Here is a 23,040-nt window from a genome sequence, read left to right as displayed (position 1 = left end):
AAATATTTAATAAGACATTCTAAGATTATAAATTTATAGAGAGAATTTTGATTTTCAAATGTGACATGATTACCTTCTGGATTTCATTTGCTCTTAATCCTCTATATCAAAACAGAAGGTATTTTTTGGGCCTCAAACATCAATAGTGTGAATGTTCACTGGTATCCTGGAGCCAATTATACTACTGAGATAACTCTTAATAGGATTATATATTTCCTGTGGTTTATAATTATTACTTCTTCCATTGCTTGTAATTAAAATGTTATGCTAGATGTGAACTCAACGTGTAACTTTTCTTTTAGAATGTTCACCACAGATATCTTTTTATTGATACTAGGAATTCAGTAATTTTATATAGTTATTTATTTTGTATTTCGCAAAATCAAGTATTCAGTTCATTAGGTTAAAAAAGAAAGCATCCTGTTAAAACAGACCTGGGTTCTATTCCTGGCTTTTTCCTTTTTATATTTTTGTTATTGTGGTCAAGTTCCTTCCTGGACTATTATTTCTTTCTCTGTCAATTGGATTTAATCCTAATTATTTCATGCAATAGCTATAATGATTAATTGGTGTCATATACATATAGTGCTTCAAACAGTGTCTGTCACATAAAATATATGTTTTTTTAAATGGTAGTACTTCTTTTTAAATATCACTACTGCATATATCATGTGTAGTATGTAAATGTCATTTGGCTGGAATTTGCTCAACTCCAGAAATTAACTAGTGGTATCAAAGTCTGTTAAAATATGTGAGGTAAGGAGGAGTTAATGAAGTTAAAAGAATTAGGAAAAAAGCTTCAGAAATGATGCAGATATGTTTTATAAGAAACTTCTTGAATTTTATTTGTCAATATCAATGAGAAGGGGGAGTTTCTGAAATTCAGACTAAATTACGAAGAGCCCTTTCGTTTTCTAAAAAAATTTATTTAAAAAATATGTGTAGGGCAGACCCAGTGGCGCAGCGGTTTAGTACCGCCTGCAGCCCAGGGCGTGATCCTGGAGACCCTGGATCGAGTCCCACATCAGGCTCTCTGTATGATGCCTGCTTCTCCCTCTGCCTGTGTCTCTGCCTCTCTCTCTCTCTGACTCTATGAATAAATAAATAAAATCTAAAAAAAAAAAAATGTGTAATGCCTTCTATATTGCTGGCCCTCTAGTGTAAACTGAAGGAGATTCAAAGGAAGTTTGTGGCATAGGTATTTCTCTATATAGGATTATCCACGTCTGATACACTAAGGAATAACATTCAAATATAGGGCTGACCCCCCTTAATCCTTAGTATTTAACTGCAGTGTACATATGGAATAATTTTTTAGTGTTTTTCTGAGTGTTTTTTGCGACTATATCAGGACAGTGCGTTGGTGAAAATTATTTCTTGGCATTCTCACCTGTATTTAGAAGGGTTTAGTATTATCCTTTCCTAAAAAGAAACTTCTACACAATTATTTAAAAAAAAAGCCCAGCTTTTTTGTATCTCTGTACAAACTGGATTAAGCTTCTAATTTCTCTAAGGAGGAACATTAGCTTCAGAGACAGTTTTTTATTCCTAGACTTCTAAACAGCCCTGTACACACTGTATATCATGAAAACTTTTTCAATTCCTAGGAAGGAAACAGTTGGAGATCAACCTATTTTGCACCAGGAAAACGTAAACTGTGTTTTTTTTCTGAAAGATGACTCAAATATTAAATATTTTCATACTAGGTTGTGATAATTTTATTTTTTTGAGAATTTCAGCTTGCTTGTGTAATAGCATTCTTGGTATCCTCTACCTCTATCATAATAATTAAAGAGACAATCTGTGTCCCTACCTCCCAGGTGTTTGGAAATTGATATTATGAGTGCTTATGAATGTCCCCTTGAGGCATTGCTGACTGGGCCACTTTGAAGAAAAATCTCTTCATCAATAATGAAGCCCTGAGGGCCACTTCTCAGGGGACCCACACAAAATTACATGTCAACTCCAAGCCTGATTTATACAGATGGTGCTCATGGATGGAGACCTGACTGCACTTTCCCTCCTCCCATATTTTATTAGCCACCACTCTCTGCTGATCCTCCCCTCCTCCCCTTATACTTTTCTCTCCAAACTTCATCTCCTAATTTTCTACCTGTTTTACCTACCCACAATTGACTTGCCTAACTAGATCTTTTATCTTTGTGAAAGCCTTTGAATGATTCTAAAAATTGACTTTAGCAGCATGTTAAAACTTTAAAAATGTTAGTATATCTAACGTAAAAGCCATTTGAAAATCTCCAGCAAAGCAATAGTAGAGAGTATGTATTTACTATATGTTAATTAATACAAGTATTCTAGGATAGGGGACAGGCTCGGGAATATGTTTGCTCTACGTGTTGCTTCTCTTGCTCTCTGACCTTGTGGAAATCATTCAACCACTGTGAAGAGTTTGCTGACTTCTCAGTGAATTTGCTATTGATCGGTCTTTTAAGGATGATTTGTAATAAAATACGGCAATGGTGAAATTGTTTGGAAATGTGACCTGCTGAGTAATCATATTAAGGAAATGCAGGCATGGTGTTGTCATAGCTACTCTATTTTACATGCTAGATAGGATTAAATATACCATTTGTATCTACTATATAGAATTGGCATACTTACCTGATTTTTAAACTTTCTTTATGCGTGCCTTCTTCCTTTTCTTTTTCAGTTAAGTTTTTCCTGAGCACAAAGAAAAATTCCAATCCTTCTATTTATGGATAGAGTTCTGTGAGGTGATCTGGAATTCATAAATTCATATTTTGTGTCTCTTAGATAATGTTGTCTTTAGAAACTATGGTCAGAGATTCTAAAAAGGAGTTGGGAGTCTCTTAGTTTCTCCAGTGTTTGTTGATTGGTAACTGTCAGTGGAAACCAGAGTATTAAATTCTTGGGTTTCTAGCCCATAGGGAATTCACATTACCTTTCTCTGACTTCTTGTACCACAGTGACTTCAAAGCTTTGGAGACTTTCTTTCAGATATTCTTACATAAATATTGGGGAGTACTGGAGTAGAATGCTTGAAATCCGCATACTCCAAAGAAAGACACTCAGTTCTCCTCATAGATCCTTAGGGTTAAATAAAGCACGACAGCTTTCACAGCAAGAAGCAAAAAGCATCTTGGGGGGAGGGGGTAACTTTTATTAATGTTTTTTATTCCTATGATTTAATTTTTAAGATTATTTTTCATGAGCATTCCAGAAAAAAATGTCCAAAAAAGTTAGAAAATAGACCTCAAACATACATAGGCACACCACCCAAATTAGCCCTGCTAAGCGATTTAGTTATTTTCTTTCCTATGCATAAGCAGTTTTTTCCTAAACAGTTTTAATCATATTTAGCTTTATATTTGTTTTCTTCTCTGATAAGAACTATTTCCCCCCATTCATACTGGCTTTTTAAATAGTTTAAATAGCACCATAAGACTTCATGGAGTGGAGATACCAAAATTTATGCAAGCCTCTCCTTAATGATCAGATGTTTACTTTGTTTTAATTATTTATAATAAGACTTCAATATTTTTTCTTTTAAGACATTTTGCTTAAATATACTTGTAAGGGTTGGTTTCATTGAAATATAGTGCGTTTTACTTTGCCTTTTCCACCTACCTACATGATTCAAATTAAGTGTCTTTTTAAAAAAGCATTTTTTAAAAGGAAAAAGTCCATTATTGGGTGCAAGGACGGAAAAGACAAAATGGAATTGGAACCAATTACTCGTTTGCTTCATCTCCCCACCACATTCAAGGTTACAGAACACACAAGCATTTGAATATAGTTTTCCTTTGATGTGGATGTGACTTCGTTTGGGCTTAATGGTGATTTGATGCTTCATTCTAGATTATGGCTTGACTGCCTGATGTTTCCTTATTTTTCCACCAGGGAAAACAGGAAGGGTTAAGTTGGGTTTCAGATTGTTTCCTAAATGGGTAAATGTCAGGCTTTTATTTTGAATGATTAGGTATGACACCAACTGCAGATGTTCTAGTGTGTGACCAGGAATGAAAACTTTTATATTGTACCTGGTACCCTGTGCCCCTGTCTCACTTAAGGCCACTTGAACAGACCATATTTTCAAAACATTCTTTTACCTTAGGCCTTTATATTAAAAATATAAATTGGTGTGTGTGTGTGTATGTGTGCATGTATGTACATATGTGTACATACACAAAAGCATGTGTGTGTGCAATTTATTTTTCTTTTCCTTATGGTACTTAAGAAGAGGAAGAAAGTGATGATTGGCTTAATTTGTATTTATTTGAATATTGGTTAATTTGAACATTTTTTCCACGTCTTAAAATAGGTTCGTTTTCTTTTTTCTTTTTTTTTTTAAGATTTTAATTATTTATTCATGAGAGAGAGGCAGAGACACAGGCAGAGGCTCCCTCCCCAACAGGGAGCCTGATGCAGGATTCGATCCCAGGACCCTGGGATCACATCCTGAGCCAAAGGCAGATGCTCAACCATTGAGTCACCCAGGAGTCCCTGGCTTTTCTTTTAAACAAACTAACGGGATTTTAGTGTAAGAGTAAAATAAAAGAGGTAAATAGAAATAGAAATACAACTAAGTAGAAGTATCTCTCAACAAAGTGACTTTAGAGAGAACACACTTCAACATAATGAAAGCCATATATGAAAAACCCTCAGCTAACATCACAGTCAGTGACGAAGAGCTGAATGAAAACTTTTCCTTTAAGATGAGGAACAAGTCAAAGATGGTCCCCTCTTACCTCTTTTATTTAAATAGTACTCGAAGTCCTACATGCAGCAATAAGACCAAAAAAAGAAAAGGCACCAGATTGGTAAGTAAGAAGTAAAAATGTCATGTAGTATCATTATATACAGATGACATGATATTAAATATAGAAAGCCATAGATTACACCGAAGAACTCTTAGCTCTTAGAGTAATTTATTCAGTGAAGGTGCAGAATACAAAATTAATACACAGAAATCTGTTTCAATATACTAATATACTAATAATGAAGTAGCAGAAGGAGAAATTAAGAAAACAATCCCATAAAAAAGAATAAAATGCCTAGAAAAAAATTTAACCAAGGAGATGAACAATGTATATTCTGAAAGCCATAAGACATTTATGAAAGAAATTGAAGATGGCACAAGTAAATGGAAAGATAGACCATGCTCATAGATTGGAAGAATTAATATTGTTAAGATGTCTATATTACCCAAAGCGGTATAGAGATTCAATTTAATCTCTATCAAGATACCAATAATATTTGTCACAGAACTAGAACAAATAATCATAAGATTTATATGGAACCACAAAATATCCTGAAGCAATCTTGAGGAAAAAAAAAGAGAAATAAAGCTGTAGGTATCACAAGTCTAGATATCAAGCTATTGTAATCAAAACAGTATGTTAATGGCACAAAAATATACACATAGATCAATGAAACAGAATAGAGAGCCCAGAAATAAATCAACATTTATATGGGCAACTAATCTGTGATGAAAAGAGGCAAGAGGACAAAATGAGGAAAAGATAGTTTCTGCAATAAATAGTAGTGGAATAACTGGACTCTACATGTAAAAGAATGAAACTGGACCACTTTCTATCACCATACAGAGAAGTAAACTCAAAATATATTAAAGACCTAAATGTAGGACCTGAAGCCATAAAATTCTTTTTTTTTTGGGGGGGGGGAGGGTAAAGATTTGAAGTATTTATTTGAGAGAGAGAGGTCAAAGAGAGTGTGTGCGCTAGTGTGAGTATGCACAGGAGAGGGGGTGGGGAGGGCAGAGGGAAAGGGAGAAGTAAGCTCCCCATTGAACAGGGCTTGATCCCAGGACGCTAGGCAGATGCTCAATCAATCAGGCACTCCCTGAAACCATAAAATTCTTAAAAGGAAACAGATAATTATCTCTTGGACATTGGCCTTAGCAATATTTTTCTGGATCTGTCTCTTCAAGAAAGAGAAGCAAAGGTAAAAATAAGCAATTGGGGCTACATTAAACTAAAAAAAACTTTTGCACAGCTAAGGAAACCATCTACATAAGGAGAAGGCAACCTACTGAATGGAAGAAGATATTTGCAAATGATATAGTTGATGAGGTTAATATCCAAAATATAATAAGAACTCATATATCTGAACACCAAAAATACAAGTAATCAATTTAAAAATGGGCATGGACACCTGGCTAGCTCAGTTGTTTAAGCATTGAGCGTCTAACTCTTAATTTCAGCTCAGGTCATGACCTCAGGGTCCTGGGATTGAGCCCCCAGGTCAGGCTGTGTGCTCAGCAGGGAGTCTGCTTGAGGATTCTCGCCCTCTCATCTCTCCACTCCCACCCTGCTCACATATGTACTCTCTCTCTTTCTTAAGGAAATAAATAAATTTTCAAAAAAATAAAATAGGCAGAGGACCTGAATATGCATTTCCCCAAGGAAGACATACAAATATCCAACAGATACATGGAAGATACTTGGCATTCTTCAACATCAGGGAAGTGCAAGTTAAAACCACAATGAACTATCAGAATAACTAGGCTAACCTACATCAGTTAGAATAACTAGTGTCAAAAAGACAAAAAATAAGTGTTAGGATGTGAAGAAAAGGGAACCCATGTGCACTGTTGATGGGAATGTGAATTGTTGCAGCCTTAAAAAATAAAAAATAGAAATCCTGTATGATCCAATAACTCCACTTCTGAGAATTTATCCAAAGAAAATGAAAACACTAATGTAAAAAGATATATGCACCCCTATGTTCATTGCAGCATTAATTACAAAAGCCAAGATATGGAAGCAGGTCCAAGTGTCTATCAACAGATGAATGGATGAAGAAGAAATTATATATATATACACACAATGGCATACTACTTAGCCATAGAAAATAATTAAATCTTGCTATTTGCAATAATGTAGATAGAGCACGTTATGCTAAGTGAAATAAGTCAGACTGAAAAAGACAAATACCATGTGATTTCGCTTATATGTAGATTCAAGAAAACAAAACGAACAAACAGAAACCAGAAATATACTCAAATACAGAGAGCAAACTGGGGCTGCCAGGGTGGGGGCAATAAGGGATAGATGAGATAGGTGAAGGGGATTAAGTGGTACATACGACTTCCAATTCTAAATCAGTTAGTCATGAGGAGGAAAAGTACAGTATAGGAAATAAATACAGTATAGGGAATATAGTCAATAATATTGTAATAATTTTGTATGGTGACAAATAGTAAATACACTTATGTGGTGAGCATTTCATAGTGTACATAACTTGAATCACTAGGTTGTACATCTGAAACTGATATTGTAAGTCAATTATACTTCAGTGAAAAAGTATACACACATACAAAGGAAAAATAGAAACATCACAGATTTTAAGAATATTAGATGCTAATTAATTATAAAATCACAACAAAATCAATACTCTTGGAAATATATAGTCCACTAAAACTAACTTCAGGTAAATTCAGAAACAGCAATGGACTAGTAGGCTTGATCTATTATGGTATTTTTTTTTTTTTTTTAAGATTTTATTTATTCATGAGAGAAACAGAGAGGCAGAGACACAGGCAGAGGGAGAAGCAGGCTCCTTGCAGGGAGTCCGACGTGGAACTCGATCCCAGGTCTCCAGGATCAGGCCCTTGGCCGAAGGTGGCACTAAACCGCTGAGTCACCCGGACTGCCCCTATTATAGTATTTATTATAATGCAATATTTAATGGATCATTATTGCTTATTTTAGTTAAAATGAAAGTGTAGTGCAGATTAGTGGTTAAGAATGTAGACTCTGGAATTAAAGTGCTAATGTTCATCATATCCTAGCTATGTCACATATTAGTTTTTGACATTGGCAAATAATTTTAACTTTCCATGTTTTAATTTCCTCACCTGTCTGATGGAGATACAGTGATGTACCTGTATCATAGGATTGTTGTATGGTTGAAGGACATACTACATATTCATCATTTTTAATAGTGTCAGCATATAGCAAATACAGAATTAACACTAAATATTAAAATATTAATGTTGCTGCGTGAACTGGGGGAGACCACAGCCCTGAGGCCTTGATCCAGTCCATTCCATAGATGTCTCTGAAGGCTCTTGGTCACTTCATGAGAAAGAATTCAAGGACAGAACACAATGGAAGTGGGAAAGTTTCTTAAAGCAAAAGTGTGCTCTCAAGATCTGAGAGTGAGTAATGGAGTGGGAGAGTACTGTAGGCCTTGGGGTTTAGGTTTGTATCTTTTACTGATGGTTGTTAACAAGGGGGTGGAATATTCATTATTTGGTGTGGGGATTTTTTGGAAGTGGGGCTTTCTGCCCAACATTGTCAGCCATCATGGACCTCTCTCTCCACTTTGATCCAGCTTCTTGTAACTTTGTTTTGAAATGCTGTCAGGCCTCGGACTTTCCCAATAGCTGGCCATGACTTCCTCATTGCTGGCTTCCAGGCATCCTGTTAAAACCTAACTGCCTCTAACACTGTTAATGGCTACCAGTTATCTTTTTGACTCCATTGTCGCTTTGATAATCTGTTACTTTGATGTTTTAAACACAGAAATTTAACTTTTTCTTTTGTACGTTCAAAAATCTTTATTAATTTCTCCCTGTATACTAGAAACTGGTCCAGATTTTATTATTATTATTATTATTATTATTATTATTATTATTATTATTATTAAAGATTTTATTTATTCATGAGACACACACACACAGAGAGGCAGGAAGGACATAGCAGAGGGAGAAGCAGGCTCCATGCAGGGAGACCAATGTGGGCTTGATCCTAGGACTCCAGGATCATGACCTGAGCGGGTCAGACACTTAACTGCTGAGCCACCCAGGCATCCCTTGGTCCAGATTTTAAAAGCATACCTGCAAACAAGACAGAAAAGATTTCTGCTCTCAATAAAATTGCATTACAGTAAGAAATAAATGACAGTAAAAATTTCAAAGTGTATGTACTACAGTAATATGCAGAATGACTGGAGGAGTTTCCTTTGTTTGGGATAGTCAGAGAAGGCCTTGTTATGTAGGTGACATTTGAAGTTAAACCTGAAATACCAGAAGGAGTCTGCCATGGCCTTTGAGGAAGAAAGAAAGAAAATTAAAGAGGTGGGATTTGGCTTAATCCGAGAGGCAAAAAGAAATACCAGGTGTGAGATACAAGTGTTGTATTTAACGACATTAAGTTTTGAATACCTATTAGATATCAAAGTAAAGATATTAAGTAAGCCTCTGGAAATAAGTATCTGAAGGTTAGTAAAGAAATCACAGCCAGAGATGGGAAGTGGGGAATTACTGATACAAAATTGATGTTTAAAATCCTGGGGCTGAGTAAAATCACTTAGAGACAGTGTAGCTAGATAAAGGGATGGTGATTTAAGCATTTAGAAGTAGCCAGGAGTCTGTGATGTCACAGAACGCAAGGAAGGAGGAAGGAGGTGGTGTAGTCAGCTCTCTTTATTGCTGTTGATAGGGTAAGATGAAGGCATGAAAGTTTCCTTGTAATTTGGTAGCATAGAGAAATTGTGAATTTAATGATAGCTCTTAGAAAAAGAAGCCTAATTGGAATGGATTGAGAAGGGCACAGGAGATAAGGAAGTGAGACAGTGACACTAGAAAACTCTAGGGTAAAGTTTCACTTTACAGAGAAACACAGAAATTGGGAAATAACTGGAGGGGGAAGATAGAGCATGTACATATGCTAATGAAAGAGAACCAAGAGACACCAGTGTTGAGAGACACAGAAGGGATAATTACCTGTATAAAGGGATTCTTTGGATGAGGGGGAATAGAGTTGATAAGTATAAGCATTCGAGTCAGATGGATGCCAGAGAGGTACAATAGTGGGTGTTCCCATCTGCTGGTTTTTAGTTTCTCAATAAGAGTATGAGGCAACGCCATTAACTGAGGCTAAGAGGAAAACAAGAAGTAAATTTGAAAAACAGAAGAAAGTATGAATAAACTTTCTGCAAAGTGGGAAAATGAAAATAATAAGGTACTATAGTAGTATTGTTAGGCAGTGTGTGTTTTCTATTTGAAATTTCTTAAGAATTCAACATGAATATAATTGTGGGTTTGTCCATCTGCTTTTAACTGCTTGGGTTCAGACAGAGTAGTTAATTGGGGTAGGATTTACCTGGGCAATAACATTGGTGTGAGAGAGGGGCAGAGAATTAAGGGTGTCGTGAAGAAGACATGGTGGTAAATCAGGGAATCTTATGTGAGACAATTCAGGATAGTAGAGAAAAATGAGTTTTGAGAATACCAGAGGTAATAGGCTCAATGAAATAGTGGTCTCCATAAGGTCAGGTAGTTGCTGAAAGGCGGAAAAGTATGAAGGTGGAAGAGGTGGAGGATGGAGTGGTGTGTTTGAAATAAAGCTTTTGGAGATGATGTGATCATAGGTAATAAGAAAGCTGAGATCATAACTAAGGGAGATGGTGCCCATGGTGATGTGGAAGGAAAAATTATTGCCAGTAAGATAGTTGAATAAGGGGCAGAGCTGGATGAACCAAGTGACTGTTGAAACTAAGACTACTATAAATAACAGTGGGGTGTGAAAAAAGAAATTGATTTACATTCTTACTGCATTAGGACAGAGGGTGATGAGGTAACCAAGGAGTGGGGAGATGATAGGAGCACAGACATAAGGAGTAGAAGACAGGGCAGCCCGGGTGGCTCAGCGGTTGGAGCCACCTTTAGCCCAGGGCCTGATCCTGGAGACCTGTGATTGAGTCCCACGTCGGGCTCCTTGCATGGAGCCTACTTCTCCCTCTGCCTGTGTCTCTGCCGCTCTCTCTCTCTCTCTCTCTCTGTGTCTCATGAATAAATAAATAAAATCTTAAAAAAAAAAAGTAGAAGACAGAGGAAAAATGATGTAAAGGTACTGAGGAAAGACGGCCATGTGATTAGAGGCAGACATTGGAATAATGTATCTGCAGGCCAAGGAGTGCCAGGGAGAGACAGCAAACACTGGAACCTTGACATGACAATGAAGTAGGCTCCTCTACAAGTTTCAGGGTGCATATGACTCGTTGACACCTTGATTTCATACCTGCATCTTCCAGAACTCTAAGGTAATAAATTTCTGTTGTTTTAAGGCACCCAATTTGTGGCAATTTTTTCATGTCATCCTTAGCAAGCAAATAAATACAGATTAAAAAAAAATTATTTATTTTAGAGACAGAAGGTGAGGGAAGGGACTCTTCCAGAACTCTAAGGTAATAAATTTCTGTTGTTTTAAGGCAATAAATTTCTGTTGTTTTAAGGCACCCAATTTGGAGTAATTTTTTCATGTCATCCTTAGCAAGCAAATAAATACAGATTTTCTTTTTTAAAAAGATTTAGTTATTTATTTTAGAGACAGAAGGTGAGGGAAGGGACTGGCAGAGAAGGCAGGAAACAAGCAGACTCCCCACTGAGCGGGGAGGCTGACATGGGCTTGATCCCAGGACCCTGAAATCATGACCTATGCCAAAACCAAGAGTTGGACACTTAACTGACTCAGCCAGCTAGGCATGCTGCAAATAAATATGGATTGCAAATAAGTATGGATTGCAAAGAACCTGGCATATCTGTGGAAGGAAGAAAGGGAAGGAGGGAAGATACTTTAGATGTAAGGGTAGTGAGGGTGGTGATATCTAACATGTATAAGAGAAGAGAACTTTATTGCATTCAAATTCGTAGTTTAAGAAAATAATTAGGGATCCCTGGGTGGCGCAGCGGTTTGGCGCCTGCCTTTGGCCCAGGGCGCGATCCCGGAGACCCGGGATCGAATCCCACGTCGGGCTCCTGGTGCATGGAGCCTGCTTCTCCCTCTGCCTGTGTCTCTGCCTCTCTCTCTCTCTCTCTCTCTGTGTGACTATCATAAATAATTAAAGAAAAAAAAATTAAAAAAAAAAAAGAAAATAATTAGGATTTAATATTATATTTTAGAGAGTCTTGAATATGCTATTAAAGTCCTAGTTCTGCTTATTTTTAGCTTTGTGAACTTAAGCAAATTTCCTTATCTATGAAATAGAGATCATGATACTTTTCCTATCTACCTCATAGTGTTTTGTTTGGAACAGATGAATTAAGAATAAATGCAAATGTAAGCTGGTATTATCAGAAAGCTGTTTAACTTAGAGACATGTACAGTCCTTGTATGAAAGGAAAAGATATTTATTATCAAATATGGCAAAGAACCACATAGATAACTTTTAAAATCCACATTAAAAATTTATATATATTTTTTCTCCAAAGCTGAAGTTACCAACAAAATATACCTTCATTCCATTTTATAAGTAATTATTAAGTACCTGCTATATCCTAGGCACTACATTAAGTACATGTGGGGACTGGCTAGAAAGATAAATGTGTCTGTCCTAAATGAGCTTATGATACCAGAATGGAAGATGAGGCAAATTCACAAATAACTATAAATCAAAATAGAAAGTAAGAAATGCTTTGGGGTGATGGTTTAGAATTATGGTGTTAGAATTAAAGTCTGCATGCTATGAATTCACATTCATGCAACTTAATCATTTACTTTTACACTGTTATTTTGATATTGTTTAATAAATGATGATAAAGAAATTCCTGTAACTTTTGTTGCAATTTCCTCCCACCTTCACTCTGATCTCCAGTAATTCAGGGACCAAAAAATGAGTTAGGTGTCTATTTTTAGAGATAGGAAGTAGAGGGCTACCCTGGCTGAAACGGGTCAAATGTAAGACAGGTAGAAGTATAGGAGCTGGCAAAGTTAGATTAAAGAGGGTGAATGTGGGTCTGTGCACTTTACAACATTTTTTTTTCTCTGTTGCTTTACTTATGAACATGTTCCCAGCCTTACAAAGATGCATCACTTTCAGAAATGTTGAAACCAAGGGCATAGAAAGGTTAAATGGTTTGATTACAGTCAGTAGTGAATTGGAAACTAAAACCTATGAATATGAGCCCAATTTTACATTGCTGTTTATTCAGACATTAGAATACATGACAAGAAAATGAGGACTAAAAGAAGTATAGGAATGGGAAGTCCTTCAAATGTTACCTCATTTTTTCCCACTGTATGCATTCACAAAATTTCTCAATAAGATATTTTATAATGGGTTCTTCAAGGAGTCCTTCACATGTGTAAATGAAGCAAGGTATGAATGGCTTCTCATCCACAAACCAGATGGTTGCAATGGAGGGAGCTGATGAAATATCATCAATCACTTCTCAATATGATGTTAACTGACCAGTTTTGCCCTTTTCCAGGCTACTTTGACCTCTGACAGGATAGATTATTTGTTGGAGAAATTAGGAAAAAGAAATAAGCACAATGGACTAAAAGACTGGAGTTGGTTTGGGGATTCTCCATATATATATATTTTCCTTCTATAATTTCTGTACATTCAGGTATGTGTTCTAAAACCTTGGATCACTGGACTCCTGACTGAAGGACATTTTTCTTTTGCATTCTACTTTGTAACAATAACAATGCCACTGTCAAGATAACCAGTTCTTATTTGATGATTAAAAAATGTGATTAAATGGTATATTTATGGCCAATTTATATTAGCTTAACCCTTGCCCCTTTTGCATCTTTAGTACTGTGCAATTTTGAATTAATTATGGTACATGGTGAATACTTAGAGGTATACATTGTATAATCATAACTTGTAATTTAGTTTATCAATTTTAAAATAACATACCTGCATAAAAACTATGGCCTAAAAATAATATACCTGCATAAAACAATTTGATAGTTTGATAACTTATTTCTTGAGTCAGATTTTCTGCAGGAATTAAATTGCATTGAGTAGTTATAAAAAGTTCCTTTGTTATTACTCAAGCTCATCCAGGCCTTTTAATACCCATGGAAACTACTTTAGATTGCCTTGGAATTGTGAGTTCCTTCCATTATTATTAAGGTGTTATCATTGAAACATTATGATTACCTTACTGCCCAGTGCATCTTGTGGATAATCTCTGAATTATCCCATTGTTTTAATAATGTCATCTTTAAGTGTTATTTAATTCTTATCAATATAATGAAAACACACACAAATAAAAAATAAATAAATTAGGATGAGCTTTTGAGGAAAAGCAGCAGCATCTTTTACTACTCTTACCAGTGACATACTGATAAACAACTAACTGGGAGTTGAGAGAGGGGAATGAAGAGTAGGAAACCCTGATTTGTAGTGTTTGCTAATTTCTATGGGGTAAATACCTCCTTTGTGGCAGACTTTTCAGCCCTAAAAATGGAGAGTTTGGAAGAGGTTATAACTATCAGTTCTCCAGAACCCATTGGAGATAAGTCTAGCACACCAGTGACTTCTCTGTACTTTTTCTTTTCCCAGATGTTTTTTGAGAGGCAATACTTTGAGCTGTTTCTGTTTTAATTCTTCTGCTAGTATGATTCCAATTTGTATTTATCAGATTTTTGGATATTTTCCTTTTTTGTGTTTGGCCATTTGCCTAGCAGCTTTGGAAAAGTACATTTTTTTCTTTTTTTTAAAATATTTTTATTTATTTTTATTTATGAGAGAGAGAGAAAGAGAAAGAAGCAGAGATACAGGAAGAGGGAGAAGCAGACTCCATGCAGGGAGCCCGATGTGGGACTCGATCCTGGGACTTGATCCTGGGACTCGATCCTGGGACTCCAGGATCATGCCCTGGGCTGCAGGCAGGCGCTAAACCACTGAGCCACCCAGGGATCCCCAGGAAAAGTACATTTTTTAAAAGGCCACTTGAGGGGATCCCTGGGTGGCTCAGTGGTTTAGCGCCTGCCTTTGGCCCAGGGTGCGATCCTGGAGTCCCGGGATCGAGTCCCACATTGGGCTTCTGGCATGGAGCCTGCTTCTCCCTCTGCCTGTGTCTCTGCCTCTCTTTCTCTCTCTGTGTCTATTATGAATAAATAAAAAAAAATATTTTTTTAAAAAAAAGGCCACTTGAAGTTTAAGATTTGAAAACAGTAGTTACTTGGATTTCTGGGTTCAATACTAGTTCAATTTAAGTGACCAAATAACGAATAGGCTTGAAAATGAAGAATAATAATGGATTATAAGATAGTACCAAGAAAAATTTCCCAAGGTATAATTTTGTTATAAAAGCTGTTATTGATACTAAACATATTGCTATATTAATAATAGAATTAATTTAATAAATACAGACACTTCCACAGCCTTGCCTATGTTAGATATACTTTTGCTACACTAATGTATTTGGCCTGTTTCAAGGTTCTGGTTCTAACAGTAGTTCTATTTGGAGTTGACTCACAAATTGTAAGAAATACCATTTAGATATTCTTTTTTTTTTTTTTTTTTGATATTCTTTTTTTTAAAGTTATCAAATGCTCCATCTAGTTCCATAACCTGTGATTTTAGGATGGTCAAATTTCACTTTAATTAAAACTTTTTTTTACTCTTTCCAATAAAAATACGTTATGTATTCATAATATATATTCATGAATATTCAAAATCTTCATTGTAACAAATTTTAATGTAAAAGAAATCTGAGATACTGCATTCTTTGTGATGTTAAACAAATTATATCTAGTCCTTTGAGTCATTTCACTTCATAGTAACTACTACAATAAATCTGTTAATCATCTAGCCTTTGCTTCCTTAAATGTTAGTGTGTAAATAGCACAAATGTTACTCAAAACCAATCCTGCTATGCAATTATGTAGCAAACTTGTTAATTTCCATCACAGAAAGTCTTCCATTAAGTCAAATTATCTTCTATGCCAGCACAATAACCTTAATTACAACCTAATATCTATCATCCTTGAGAAAAATGTTTATACCTTTGAACAAGTTTAAGAACCAGCAAGGCTTATAGAAAGTATGGACCTATATAGTGATGGGAAATGCCTTTTATTAAACACCTGGAAGTTATTACAGTTATTTAGATAGAAATAGGGAATAATAGCTGATTGTTTCCTAGTGGTATGCCCTATTTAAGGAAAGTCTTAAAAGGTAAATGGTTCTGCTTAGTATGTTCCTTTTATAAAATATTCTATGAATAAAATAATAAAGAAGTCTCACTAGAAGCTGAATGCTACTAATTTGATGAAATTATTAGTCAGTGCACAGCAATGTAACTCTTCTTAAAATTTATTTTCAGTATGAATCTGTAAAATGACAGCTGAAGAGTAAGAAGCTTTGTATTGAAAGTGATGGTGATAATTTACTCATCTTGAGATGAAGAGTATTTCAGTGCAATGGAAAACTTTCAATGCTTAAAAAATTGTTTTAAATATAGGGATCATGTAATTTTTCCTATTGAAATAAAAGAAATATAGCTTTATCCCATAAATCTGAAACACTGAACTTCTGACCTATTATGCCTCTTTCTGGTCTTAGTATTTATATATCTCCTGGTTCTTGCTTCATTTCTACTTTAGATATGATTTCCAATGAAAAGTGGGGTCAGACATGATGTGAAATAGTAGACAATGCAAAATATTTGGGAGCATGTTTGTAGTAATGTTTTGTATGAGTGTGGTGATGTAATGGAGTCAGGAGACTTTGTCCTGATCTTTACTGTCTTTTACTTGGGTTGTCCTTTCACTGTACAACATTCATCCATAAAAGGAGGCCCCTTATTGCTCTAACATCCTAAGGAGGTACAGTTTGATTCATTGTGAGTATTCTTTATGCCTCTTACAAGGTACTGAAGATAATGCTATGAATCATAGCCAGTCATTATACTCTATAAGCTCAAAGTCTAGTGGGACAGATAGGCACAAATACAAAAATTTTAGACAGTGTAGATTTGGAATACAGGATCTAATAATGTATATAAAAATATTTTGTTCATTTTAGGTATCAAGCTTATTATTTCTGTTATAATGAAAGTAGTGTTACTTGGCATTTTTGAATTATAAACTGTATTTTTGGTACCAGAGCATCTGTGATTTCTTCACAATTAAGGAAGAATCTTAGCTTTTCGGATAACATGTCTGGACTTAATTCAAATCCCACAATTGAAAGGCACTGAAACATGCTATATTTCACTATCAATTTTTTTTTAGCCTTTATATCATTTGTAAATGACATCAGTGTTCAAGTGATACGCCAAAAAATATTGAAATTTTTTTCTAAGCTGGTTCTCTATCCCAACTTTTTATTTTCTGTGATTACCAATTATAGTTATCAATGTATCTTGTAAACACCAAATTGTTGACAAGGAGGGACATTTATTTCTCTGTCTCTTCACAACCTATATTTATTGTTATCAAGTCCTGCTAGAGCTTCCTTAACAATATTTCTAAGATTTGCTTGTTTTTCTTTCTTTCTTTATTTTTTTTAGACAATTTTTAAAATTTTTTTAATTTATTTATGATAGTCACACACAGAGAGAGAGAGAGAGAGAGAGAGAGAGGCAGAGACACAGGCAGAGGGAGAAGCAGACTCCATGCACCGGGAGCCCGACGTGGGATTCGATCCCGGGTCTCCAGGATCACGCCCTGGGCCAAAGGCAGGCGCTAAACCGCTGCACCACCCAGGGATCCCGTTTTTCTTTATTTAAATAAACACTTCATAACCAATGTGTATCAGGCAGTTTGTCAGATGCTGTGGCTAATAGATAGATGATAGACTTGTCTTTAAGGCTGACTCAATTCAGGTCTTGTTTATACTGTATCTGCCCAGTGCAAAATTGATTTCAGACTTCATAATGAATATACAGCAGTCCTTGAGTTATATACATTAAAATAAATATGAAGCTGTCATTATTGCTGCCCATGGAGGAAGTACAGAATAGTGATTAACATATAGAGTCTGAAGTCAACAAATGTGGATTAGAATCTCTGTCACTTCTTCAGTTTTCTCATGATTTTGTTTTATCTATAAACTGGCAATAACAATACCAATGCTATCATAGGATTGTTGTGATGATCAAATTGAAAAAACACAAAAGCGTCTGGTATACTGAAAGCCATAATTCAACATCAGCAATTATAAACAGGTATCCAGTGCAAGAACATTAGAAAAATGTGTCTAAATATTTTTGTTTTTTCAAATAAGAGGCATTATACATTTTGAGAAAAAGGAGTTAAACTGTCTTCTTGTTTGAAATATGTATAAGGTTAGAACAAATTCTGAATTCAAGTCAGAGAATATTGATAGAGATGGGTATATCTTGAGAGCACAGAAGTGTATTATCTGCTACAGCCTGGTAGAAAGGGTTTAACACAGCCTTTTTGGGAGTGTGGATGGAAGGGAGGGAGTTATGTACAAGGGATAGTTATGGAAAGTTTCCAGAATACAGTTTGTAAAGGAACATTGGGTAAATTTTTATTCACATCATTGTGCCACATTGTAAAAAATTCATGTCAGTTAAAGTGGTGAAAGCTATTAGCACTCAATCAATGGAGATTAAAATGAATCATTTTTTTTCTATGCTGGCACAACAAAATTTCCATTGATCATTTTTTGAAATGAGTAATTTTTGGTTTAGGATTTTTGACATTTTGATGGATTTCAAGAAAAATACTAACTTATGCTGATGTGATTTCCCATTTGTCTTTTAAGTACATAAGCCAAATGCTTTCATTTTGACATTTATATACACTCTGGCTCTGAATATTTTTCCTTGTTGATTGGACTATCAGTGCTTCCCACACCTAGTTGGCCACCAGAATCACCTTGGGCACTGTAAGAACCAGATTATGAGGCATTTAATAGAAAAAAAAAAATGGAATTGGCTTAAACAAGGCAGTAATTTATTTCTTCCTGATGTAAAAAAGTCTAGAGATATGGAGTATAGGGAATGCAACACCTTTTTCTTGTCAATAGGTTTCTATCTTTTCCTACTGATATTCTCAAGTCCATTCCATTGTTCAAGTTGGAAGCCAGAGCTCAAAAAGAAAGAAGGAAGGGAAAAAGAAGGGTGTATCTCTCCCTTTAATGAGACTTCCCAGAAGATCCAGACTTCCAAATATATCTTACTGGCTGGCACTTAGTTGAATATAAAAGTGAGTGGAGATATTGCCATTTTGAGAACTTTTCTGTATTTTTTGTCAAGGTGCTTTACAAACGTAAGTTGCGTAGGAAAGAGTGGCTGTTAAAATATGGTACTTATGTCTTTACTTCTACTCAAGATGGAGTAATAGGAAATGGATTTACATTTTGTTTTTGGGGTTCCTGGGGCCACTCTCAGTCTCCTTACTCACAAGAAGTACTCAAAGAACTCAAAAGTTTTTATATTCATGGTTACAGTTTATTACAATGAAGGATAGATGAGAGTCAACAAAGAGCAAAGGCACAGGTCAAAACCTAGAAGAAATCAGGCACAAGCTTCTATGTATTCTGTCTCGATGGAATTATATGGGACATACTTAATTCTTTAAGCAACAATATGTGACATGAATGGAGTATTCCAGCAAGGAAGGCTGACCTGACCCAAGCCTTAGTGTCCAAGGTTTTTATTGGGCATGAGTTATGTAGGTATGTAGTGCTGACTTCAGTTACTTCAAGCTTTAGACCACCAGTGAAAAATCAGGTGTTCATGTGATTAAACTTCCTAGTCAGTTGGTATGTCATCATCCAAGGCCTCAGGCACACAAAAACACTTCTGACGGACAGAATGTTCCATGAGTGGTTCAAGGGCCACTTCTGAAATAGGAATGTGCAGGACTTGAGCAACTCAGACCTATCGAATTAACCCTTTTATGAATACGTTTCTACCTGAAACAATGAAAAATATATGAAATATATAAAACAATAGTTTTCAAGACATTAACTATCAGGCAAAATATAGTGACCCCTGAGAGATAAAACAAGTGAAGAGAGCTCCAATATTTTCCCAGCATACTATCTTGAGTTTATAGGCTTCAGCTCAGGAAATGGAACTCACACAGAGCCTGGTGGACTTTTTCTGTTGAGAGGACAGAGCTGAGAGTCTGGGGAGACCAAGGCAGCTAGAGTTTATAGAATATAATAATAGGAGAGAGCTGCTCAGAGAGAAACCCAGAGATTTCTAAAAGGTTGCCAGTGAATTTTCCAAGGCAGTGAATAGCCCATGCATCTGAGAAAAATGACCCAAAGTTAGGTGAAGAAAAATCTGAGGTAACTAGAAGGAATAGTACCTGACATTCACATTGGTCTGGGAATAGAGCCTGCTCCCACCAGCCAGATTGAAAAACTTTGTGATTATCAGGACAGTGGGTTCTCAGAAGTTTCATGTCTAAGCAGTGGACAATAATTAAATCCTAAAGCAAATGCTGCTCAAGTACCATCTCACAAGTCTTAAAGCAAAACCTGGAAAGACCAAACTATTTCCACATAGCTCAACCATATGTTAGACAAAATTTAAAAATATTTATAGGTATACAAAAACATCCCCCACCCAATAAGGTAAAATGTGCAATACCTGACATTAAATTAAAGATTAAATTAAAGATTTGTCAGCCATCTTTGAAAAGAAGTATAAAAATGAAACGCATAGTCTATATAAAAATCAACAAACTGAACCAAATTCAAAACTGACAAAATTGATGCAGATGTTAGAATTAGCAGAGGCCATTAAAGCAGTGATGGCTGTATTCTATATGTTCAAAATATTAAATAGAGACATAGAAGAGAGAAGATCCAAACTGAACTTTTAGAAATGACAACTACAATGTCTAAGATAAAAAAAATACACTGGATAAAATTTAAAAATAGATTAGATATTATAGAAGAAAAGATATGAACATGAAGACATGGCAGTAGTAGCTATCCAAAATGAAACACAGAAAAAAAGAAAAGAGTATCAGTGAGATGTGGGACAGCTTCAAGTGGCCTAATATACATGTAAATGGAATCTGCCAAGGAGAGAAAAGGTGGGGGGAGGGGACAGAAAACACATTTGAAAAATAAATAAATCCATTTTAGGTCAAAGAAGACCAACGAATCCCAAGCAGAAGAAACATGAACAAAATTATACTGAGGCACATCATTATCAGATTGTTCAAAGCCAGTGGTAAAGTGAAAATCTTCAAAACAACCAGAGGAAAAAAAAAGCATACTACATACAGAACAAAAAAAAGACAAAACCAAATTTCTTCTTGTTAACAATGCAAGTGAAAAGACAGAAAGTAAGATTTAAAATACCAGGAAGAAAAAAATAAAGCAAAAACTCTCAAAGGAATTCTATATCAGTGAAAATAGTGCTGAAAAACAAAGATGGGGGCACTGGGGTGGCTCAGTTGGTTGTCTGACTTTTGATTCCTGCTCAGGTCATGATCTCAGGGTGCTAAGATCGAGCCCCAGCTGGGACTTGGTGCTCAGCATAGTCTGATTAAGATTCTCTGTGTCTCCTTTGTCCATGCCCCCCCCCCCCCGCTTATGCATACTCTTTCAAAACAAAACAAACTGAAAAAAATAAAGGTGTAAAAAGACTTTCAGAATTTGAAAGAAATTATCAACAGTAGACCTGCACAGAAATGTTGAAGGAAGTCATGTCCTTCAGACGGAAGATGATAGCAGGTGAAAATACCGATTTTCACCAAGTAATACAAAACTACAAAAATGTTAACTACATGGGTAAATGTATAATTTTTAATTATTATGTCTCATTAGAAAGTAATCGACTAAAGAATACATACAGTGTGTTTATAACATGTAAGAGTAAAATGCAACATGGATAAACCTTGAAATACTGTGCTAAATGAAAAAAATAAGTTATGAAAGACCACATGCTATGTGATCCTGTTTATATGACATGCTTAGAATAGGCAAGTCCATAGCAGGAAAACAACTGAATTAAATATGGGAGAAGTACCCATATAGACATTTCTCAAAAGAGGACATACAAATGGCCAGTGGGAATATGAAAATGTGTTCAACATCTCTAATCAGTGAAATGTAAATCAAAATCACGAGATGTGACTTTGTACCTGTTAAGATAGCTATTATCAAAAAGAAGATAACAAATGTTGGTGAATATGTGGAGACAGGAACCTTTGTGCACTGTTGGTGCGAATGTAAATTGGTACAGCCATTATGAAAGTGTATGGAGGTTTCTTTTTTTTTTTTTTTTTTTTTTTAGTGTATGGAGGTTTCTAAAAAATTAAAAATGGGACTACCAAATGACTCAAAAATCCCATTCCTGGGTATATTTCTAAAGGATAGAAATCAGTATCTGAAGATATACCTGCATACCCATGTTCATTCAGCACTATTTATAATAGCCAAGATATAGAAACAACTTAAGCATAAATCAATGGATGAATGGATAAAGAAAGGCAGGCATACACACACACACAGATAAACACACAGAAGAATATTATTTAACCATAAAAAAGAAGGAAATGCTGTTTTCTGTGACAAAATGGATGAATCTGGAGGGCATTATGCTAAATGAAATAACAGGCACAAAAATACAAACAACTGCATGATACCACTTTTTTTTTTTTGCATGATACCACTTAACACAGAATCCAATGAAGTCAAATTCATAGAAGCAGAGAGTAGGATAGTGGTTTGCAGGGGTAGGGGGCAGAGGAAATGGAGAGATCATGGTCAAAGAGTATAAAGGTTTCAGTTATACAGAATGGAGAAGTTCTAGAATCTAATATGTACAGCATGGTGACTATAGTTGGTAGTACTATATTGTATATTTGAAATATATGTAATTTTTATTTATCAATTATATATCAGTAAACCTGTGAAAAGGGGATAGACATATCTGTAGAGTCAGAAAGTAGATAAATGGTTCCCCAAAGATGAGAATTCAGGGGAAATGGGAAGTAACTGCTAATGGGTATGAATTTGTAGGGTGCATTGATGAAATGCTCTAAAAGGTATTACAATGCTGGTGGCATAACTCCAAATATACTAAAAGACATTGAATTGTATATTTCAAGTGAGTAAATTATGTGGGGAATTGTATCTCAGTAAAGCTAGTGTAAAGATACTTGAGGAGTCCCTGAGTGGCTTACTTGGTTAAGTATTCACCTCTTTTTTTTTTTTTTTTTTTAAATTTTTTTTTTATTTGAGTACTTAAACTTCATTGTGTCTTGTGACCTTATAGGGTTATACCCTTACCTTCTTTTCCTTTTTGTCTGAGGCTGAAATGTTGTTTTTATTTTAGTATATCATGGG

General features: G+C 35.4%; 2 protein-coding genes across 13 annotated transcripts in view; one reads left to right on the top strand and one right to left on the bottom strand.

Annotated features, from left to right (window-relative positions):
- The window catches only part of DPYD (dihydropyrimidine dehydrogenase), a 798,341-nt gene that overhangs the window by 5,239 nt on the left and 770,062 nt on the right, over positions 1-23,040 (top strand). The window contains exon 1 of one of the 2 annotated variants that reach the window (XM_077905544.1): positions 10,918-11,052. The exons of the other annotated variant lie outside the window; for it this stretch is intronic. The gene's annotated coding sequence lies outside the window, so the exon portion shown is untranslated. Of the gene's footprint in view, positions 1-10,917; positions 11,053-23,040 lie in introns of those variants that run through there. 2 annotated transcript variants of the gene reach the window in all.
- The window catches only part of LOC144318523 (uncharacterized), a 118,822-nt gene that overhangs the window by 93,891 nt on the left and 1,891 nt on the right, over positions 1-23,040 (bottom strand). For 6 of the 11 annotated variants that reach the window (XR_013384507.1, XR_013384505.1, XR_013384502.1 and 3 more), the window contains exon 2: positions 2,623-2,740. The gene's annotated coding sequence lies outside the window, so the exon portion shown is untranslated. Of the gene's footprint in view, positions 1-2,622; positions 2,741-8,639; positions 8,846-9,733; positions 9,887-19,152; positions 19,570-23,040 lie in introns of those variants that run through there. The other 5 variants (XR_013384510.1, XR_013384511.1, XR_013384508.1 and 2 more) reach the window with 3 other exon arrangements.

The sequence above is a fragment of the Canis aureus genome, chromosome 8 (genome assembly GCF_053574225.1).
Source record: "Canis aureus isolate CA01 chromosome 8, VMU_Caureus_v.1.0, whole genome shotgun sequence".
In the NCBI taxonomy this organism is placed as follows: Eukaryota; Metazoa; Chordata; class Mammalia; order Carnivora; family Canidae; genus Canis; species Canis aureus.
The sequence above is the reverse complement of the archived record's forward strand: the minus strand, read 5'-3'. Positions and strand labels throughout refer to the sequence as shown.